The 8,033-nt window shown below is 43.0% G+C and overlaps 1 pseudogene across 1 annotated transcript; it reads left to right on the forward strand.

Annotated features, from left to right (window-relative positions):
* Positions 1-2,373: 2,373 nt before the first annotated feature.
* LOC310794550 (protein mono-ADP-ribosyltransferase PARP8 pseudogene) lies at positions 2,374-7,328 on the forward strand (annotated as a pseudogene). The gene is made up of 3 exons (XR_014553957.1): positions 2,374-2,485; positions 2,590-2,653; positions 4,676-7,328. The product of XR_014553957.1 is annotated as a protein mono-ADP-ribosyltransferase PARP8 pseudogene (transcript).
* The last annotated feature ends 705 nt before the right edge of the window (positions 7,329-8,033 follow it).

Consider the following 8,033-nt stretch of genomic DNA (forward strand, 5'->3'; position numbering starts at 1 on the left):
CATCTGTCAACCAATCAAAGAGCACATTCTGTTTGATGGCGCCGCCTCTCCAACTGACTTTAATGAGAAGTTAAAACAGCGACGACCCCGTTCACTTTGAAGCCCCCAGAGGTTTCATTACCTCCTCTGTCCTCACACAATAAAGCAGCACATTAAGGCCATGATAGTCATCTTGTGCAGAACACTATTTCACAGGATGGCAGATAACAACCTCGTATCTTCACAAAGTCAACTTCTCAGGATTTTAGAAACAACGGCTCCTTCCAGATTGACACCGATGTATTTTTTGACATTCCAGTCTAGGTTTGAAATGGGTTTCATGCACTCGAATTGTCTTGAAACTTACTCAAACTTGAACTTGTGAGCCGTCGATTCAAGTGGAAACATGATCATTTCCCAAAACTCTGGAGCTACGAGGTTTTTCTGTAACAGCATCGATTTATTATGCAGACTTCATCAGCCTCAGACTGCAGCCTCTGTCTGCAGACAGTCATAAATCCCTGTGTGAGAAAGGGCCATAGTTCTCCCAACCTGTCAAAGCAGAGACAAGGCTTATGTGTGTGTGTGCCACCTGCTGGATGCTGTAGGTATTGCTATTACTAATTGCTGATACCTGGTGGAGCATACAATCACGGTCTGTCTGTGCATGTGTCACCTGCTGGCTGCTGTGGGTAGTGCTCTGTGTGTCTCACACCTGCTGGACCAACACGTTCTCACTCCGAGCACGTAGCATATTGACGCTTTGTCCCGTCCCTTCTGCGTCACTTGTTACTAACATGGTACCCTTGAGCGACCCATGAAACGACTTGGGCTTTCCAACTAAATTCAATGCAAACCCATGGAAGTCCTCTTTGACGCTTATGGCAACTGCTCCCCCATTAGCCTAATTGCTCCCCCATTAGTCAACTGCTCCCCCATTAGGGTCTGGGGGGAGGTTAGGTTTAGGCGTGGGGGGTGGGAGAGGTTAGGTTTAGGGTTACGCTTAGTTCACACAGACAACCTACGCCTTGCCTTGCCTCAACCCACGCCTACGCCGAGCTGGGCGTGAACCTGTTACACGCTTTTGTGATCACACCGCACGCCTTTTGCACGCCGAACCTGGAGCCGAGTCACAAGCGCCTCTCCTCTCTCCCGACTGTATTTTTTCACGTGTTGTCCAGAATTGTCATGGGTAGCCTCTAGGTAAAATAAATCTGATATATTGAATGTTCTATTGATGCTGGATATGTATAACCAGGTCTGACTATAGTCGGACATTTTAGAGAGGTGATCTTGCAAGAATATGTGCTGATATTACCAGTGATGTCACTGGTCCACACTTTAACACAATAACTGTCAAATTAAATGACAGACTTCAAAACCGTTTACAGTTTTCTGATATACTACTGATGTTCTAATGATACAAAGCTGGTTGAAAATGGGCAGAGTGTTCCTTTAATAGGCCTTCACACTCACAGAGCCATTGTGACATCAGCACTCGATGATGTCATCAGCGAGCAATTGTGATGTCATCAGTGATGTCACTTAAGCCATTGTGACATCATCAGTGATGTCATAAATACGTCCCTGCAGAGGCAATAAATAGGAGGGGTAGAGTTTGTGTAACCTCACTGAAGAGTGAGTAAATGGGCACTGAACTAGTTCTCTTAAAATATTATAACTAGTCTGTAAAGGACCTCTTATTTTAGTGTCATTTAATTTGTTTATTCTGTATTTGTCAGCATTGCACATTTACACATGCACTAATTTCTTGTAATAGTATGGTTCTATTGTTTACATGTAAATTACAGAGGACATTTTATTTTGAAATTGAGACTTTTATTTTTGAAACCTTCAGAGGAAATGTTGTGCTGCTAGGAGCGGACATTGGGTTTTTCTGTCTGTTTGCGTTAGTCTGGGCACCTTCCACCCCGCTTTTTGTCATGGGGGCGTAAACCCCGGACCCAGAATTAACACCGGATGGCAATGCGCCTAACAACGTCTTTGTTGCCGTTAGCTTGACGCGGTGATGTTACCTAAACTAGAGTCTGATCAAAACAAAGCTAGCGTTACATAAAACAAAACGTTTATGCAATATGGCATCTCCGCCACCACCGCCTGACACACCGGTCAAAACGGTGAAAGAGGATTCTGATACTTGGGTCAAATTGTCAAGTTAACGTGAAAGTTGACGAGCTAGAAACGCTGCCATCCGGTCTAGGGCGGGCTCTAGGCGGGAACCAGTAGGGTGACAAAATCAATTGTGGGCGGGAGCCAGGCTCTTTCTCGCCGAGAAGAGCCTGGTGACGCGAGGTTAGTTTGCGTCTGGGCACGTCACAAGGAAGGAGAAGCTTGGCGCACAAAGAAAAGCATCCAAGCAATATTAACTTGCTAAATTGTAAGGTTGAACTGTTTTCTTGTATGTGAACAACAAGTGGACAACTAGAGAGTTTCTGAAGCTCATCAGTGTCGTGAATCATTTCACTTTTCATGGCCCACGGCCACGGTAAGGCACATTGTAAATTAGCATAGTTTCAACCTCAAACCAGGAAATACTCTGTAACGTTACTTTATAGTATACTAACGGGAGGTTTGTTTTCATGTGTAAAGAGTTGCTACTGTGAAGAAGAGGTTCATACTACGGATCTTGCACCTCAGTTGGAGAGTGAATAAGGTACAAATGTGATGTTTATTGTCATCTGTGGTTTGTTTAATGTTTGTTATTTTTCATTGAATGACTACTGCAGTCAAGCCAGCCCACACCTCGGACAGCACAGTCATTCTAGCCCACACTTGTTTTGTGGTGCGTGTATATACTAGGCATTACGGTAAAAGCATGCGCGAACTGATTTCAAAATAAAAGCGCACTCCCAGAACAAATCTATACTAATTAAATGTTCTAATTTTTACATATTATAATTACAATTGCACGCTATGAGAGTTGATGTACAATTTCAAAGTAAAAGCCTACTTTTTTTTTCTTTTCACTGTTTTCTGAACATTCAAATGGATAGTTCAAGGAAACTGCCTGTTATTAAAAAATAATTATACTTCAGACTGATAGTACTCAACCCCAGGGTGTCATCCAGACAATTTCATAACAATCTGATGTAGCATTTCACAATAAAAGCCTTCTAAATATTGATTTTTCACTGCATTACATGTACATTTGGAGGAATATTGATAGAAAACTACCTGTTATTATTGAACAATTCCACTTCAGACTCATAGTACCTCACCCCGGGGGTTCACCCAGAAACTTTCAGAGCAAACTGATGTAGCATTTCAGAATAAAAGCCTTCTAACTATTCATATTTCACTGCATCACATGTACATTTGGAGGAATATTGATAGAAAACTACCTGTTATTATTGAACCATTCCACTTCAGACTCATAGTACTCCACCCCGGGGGGTCACCCAGAAAATTTCATAACAATCTGATGTAGCATTTCAGAATAAAAGCCTTCTAACTATTCATATTTCACAGCATCACATGTACATTTGGAGGAATATTGATAGAAAACTACCTGTTATTATTGAACCATTCCACTTCACACTCATAGTACTCCACCCCGGGGCGTCACCCAGAAAATTTCAGAGCAAACTGATGTAGCATTTCAGAATAAAAGCCTTCTAACTATTCATATTTCACTGCATCACATGTACATTTGGAGGAAAATTGATAGAAAACTACCTGTTATTATTGAACCATTCCACTTCACACTCATAGTACTCCACCCCGGGGCGTCACCCAGAAAATTTCATAACAATCTGATGTAGCATTTCAGAATAAAAGCCTTCTAACTATTCATATTTCACTGCATCACATGTACATTTGGAGGAATATTGATAGAAAACTACCTGTTATTATTGAACCATTCCACTTCAGACTCATAGTACTCCACCCCGGGGGGTCACCCAGAAAATTTCATAACAATCTGATGTAGCATTTCAGAATAAAAGCCTTCTAACTATTCATATTTCACAGCATCACATGTACATTTGGAGGATTATTGATAGAAAACTACCTGTTATTATTGAACCATTCCACTTCACACTCATAGTACTCCACCCCGGGGCGTCACCCAGAATATTTCAGAGCAAACTGATGTAGCATTTCAGAATAAAAGCCTTCTAACTATTCATATTTGACTGCATCACATGTACATTTGGAGGAATATTGATAGAAAACTACCTGTTATTATTGAACCATTCCACTTCACACTCATAGTACTCCACCCCGGGGCGTCACCCAGAAAATTTCATAACAATCTGATGTAGCATTTCAGAATAAAAGCCTTCTAACTATTCATATTTCACTGCATCACATGTACATTTGGAGGAATATTGCTAGAAAACTACCTGTTATTTTTGAACCATTCCACTTCACACTCATAGTACTCCACCCCGGGGCGTCACCCAGAAAATTTCATAACAATCTGATGTAGCATTTCACAATAAAAGCCTTCTAAATATTGATTTTTCACCACAAAACAAGTGTGGGCTAGAGTGTGGGCTAGAATGACTGTGCTGTCCGAGGTGTGGGCTGGCTTGACTGCAGTGAATGACTTACTGTCTACTAGCTTAAATGCTGTATGGCCTCAGCAACAATTTGTAGCTATTTTGCCTTGTTGGCATGTACTGAGCACTTTGACATCATTGTTAATGTGTAAATCTTTCGCTGTTTTTCTCAGCTCTTACAGTGTCAATGGATTTGATTAAATCGATTAAACATCAGTCAAAGAGTCCGACCATCTTCCTTCTGGGGCTGCTACAAGTCCATACCCGGGGATGCGCGCGCACCACTCAGCACAGACTTCACTTAAATTTGGGAAAATGGAAAAAACAACGTTGTCAGTCCCAAATGCCCATGTGCAGTTTCAGACTGATAGGAGGCTGGCAGCGGGAGAAACTAGCAGCCATAGCAGCTGTTTGAGCGGGCTGTATTTGACGGGGATGTGTTCAAGGCAGGAGAGGATACAACAAGACATCGACATTGTTATTGAAAGGTGCAAGGCCGAGACAGACTGCCTGTTCTCTGATTTCAGATACTCAGATGCCACTTTCACTTTCACCTACTCTAAAGGATTGAAAAAGGTTTCTTACTCTGTGCATGTCTCCGATGACTATCCAGACAACACCTGTGTGTCGAACTCTGAAGGTGATGACGAAGTTTTAATCACAACAGATCCCATTCCTCTCATTTTTCATCAAATTGCAACAGAGATCAAGCTAAACGGTGCCACCAGCTGCCTGTCCAGCAGATCCAAAAATCAGCGCCATTATGCCATCGAGGAAGATTCTGAGGGAGACAATGACTCGCAGGATGTCTACTATGGTCAGATGGACTTTGATGATGAGCTCCACAAGCATCCCCAGTTGGAGGCAGATCTTCAGGCCGTGAGGGATTTGTACGGACCTCATGCAGTCTCTCTCAGGGAATATGGTTCCATCGATGATGTGGACATTGACCTACACATTGATGTCAGCTTCCTAGATGAAGAAATTGCATTGGCCTGGGGTGTGATTAGGCGAGAGCCTGTTACCGTGCGGCTTCAATGCTCGCCAACCCAGTACGTGGACCATGGAGCAGTCCCAAAGATTGATGTCTTCCAGGTGTCAACAAAAGACAGGTTTGGGCTGGGCCATCAGCTGAAGAAGATCATGGAAACGTTTGTCAGCCAGCAATGGAAGGACCAGAGTAAAGACAAAGGTAAAGGCAGTCTTGTCCAGATCATGGAGTATGCAGAGAAAAGGATTCCTCTTGTCAACGAGTTTTGTGTTCTGTGTGACGAGCGTCATGTGAACGGGTCGATGCTCAAGCCCACAGTGTGCGAGCGGGAGCTGTGTGTGTTTGCCTTCCAGACGCTGGGAGTGATGAGCGAAGCTGCTGACGAGATCGCCACAGGAGCTCAGGTAGTGGATTTGTTAGTGTCCATGTGTCGCTCTGCACTGAAGTCTCCCCGGAAAACACTCATTTTCGACCCATATCCCTCTGTGGTGGACCCTAATAACCCCAAGAAACTGGCCTTGAACCCAAAGACAAAGGACTACGACCGAGTGATGAGAGCCCTCGACAGCCTTACATCCATCCGAGAGATGACCCAGGCGCCTCACTTGGAGATAAAGAAGCAGATGGACAGTCATAACCCCTTAGCTCATCCCTTACTGCAATGGGTGATATCCAGTAACAGGTCACACATTGTCAAACTCCCCGTCTCGAGACAGCTGAAGTTCATGAAGACGCCGCACCAGTTCCTCCTGCTGAGCAGTCCGCCGGCCAAGGAGTCCAACTTCTGTGCTGCCAAAAACCTCTTTGGGAGCACGTTTGCTTTCCATGGTTCCCACATAGAGAACTGGCACTCCATTTTAAGAAAGGGACTGGTTGTGGCCTCCAACACAAAACTCCAGGTCAATGGTGCCACATTCGGGAAGGGGATCTATCTCAGCCCAATGTCGAGCATGTCCTTTGGCTACTCAGGGATGCAAAGACAGGTAAGGCAACAGAAAGTGACTTCAACTTCAGAGAAGAAAGGCCAACATCATCAGTTCTTGCAGAGTCAGAATCTGAAGTGCATAGCCTTATGTGAAGTGATCACTTCCGGTGACCTGCACAAACATGCAGATATCTGGGTTGTTCCCAACCCGGATCATGTCTGCACAAGGTTTTTCTTTGTCTATGAAGATGGGCAGGTGGAAGACACAAGCATCAATACACAAGACCAAGGCATCCATGAGGAAATCCTGCAAGTCATCGGCAACCAGACGGCCACAACAGGCCTGGCGTTAGGGGGATGCCTGACCGGGCCGGGCCCCCCCATTCCCCAAACTGGCCCCCCCAATTAAAAAAAAAAAAAAAAAAATTGGCTAAAAACGTTTTTCCGTTTTAAAGTTTAAAACGGAATCTGGCTGTCATTAGGCATTGATTAACTGAATGCTATTGCTAACTGTTACTTTGAACATCCATTTGCAATGATTCTGGCTGGATATTTTTACCTACTTAGTGTCTTCTATAACTTCTTTGTACTGAACTCTAATGTTCACTCATATCCAACCAGACAATCACATAACATTCACCTTCCATTTTCCCGCACAAATTTAGGTCAATTTAACATTAGGTATAGAGGTCCATCCTTATGGAATTCCAGCCCCCCTTCAATCAGAACCTGTCAATCATTGCCTATTTTTAAATCAAGAATGAAAAAAAACCTGTTAAATCAATAATATCTCTTATCTGCATACATGTTTTTAACTCTTCTTCTTTACTTTCTTTTTTTCGTTAAATTTTAATTTTATTTCATACTTGCTGATTTTATTTCTACTTATGTTATACAAGTAGAGGCCTCGTATAGGCCCTTGCAGGTCTCCTGCCTCTACTTTGCACATTTCTTTTCTTGTTGATAACTTATCAGTATTTTTGTATGTTTGAATATGTGCTAAATAAATAAATAAATAAAATATTAACTATTGTAAATTTGTCACAATGAATGCAATTTGTGCACAATGTGTAAATACATTTAATATTGTTTAGGCCTAATTATTTGTAAAGTCACAACACATTAGAGATGTGTGTAGTTCTTCATAGATTTAGCCTCTTCATTTTGCTCTCAAATGCACCAGGTTGACGTCATGGCATCATGGCACCTCACCTCACCCCCCACCCTACACCCACCATGGCACCTCACTCCCCGGGTGAGGTGACATGTCTTGCGACCCCTGGGTGGTCCCGATCCCCAGGTTGAGAACCACTGCTCTAGTAACACTATACATTATTCTGATCATCAACAAAAACTGTGGACTCAAAGTGGCTCCACAACAACCTAAAAGCTATTAACATTTTTTCTAATTCCCAAACTACTCAAGAGCATAGCATAGCAAGCTACAATCTGCATTGCTGATATCCATATGACACCTATAGAGAGCTATAGAGTTACAGCAAAGCTACAAATCATTAGAGCAGTGGTTCTCAAATGGGGGTCCGGGGACCCCCAGGGGTCTGTGGCACTTTGCCAGGGGGTCCGCGAAAAGTTTTCAGGAAAATAAAAGTAAAAC

This window comes from Poromitra crassiceps (genome assembly GCF_964638095.1).
Source record: "Poromitra crassiceps genome assembly, chromosome: 20".
NCBI classification, from domain to species: Eukaryota; Metazoa; Chordata; class Actinopteri; order Beryciformes; family Melamphaidae; genus Poromitra; species Poromitra crassiceps.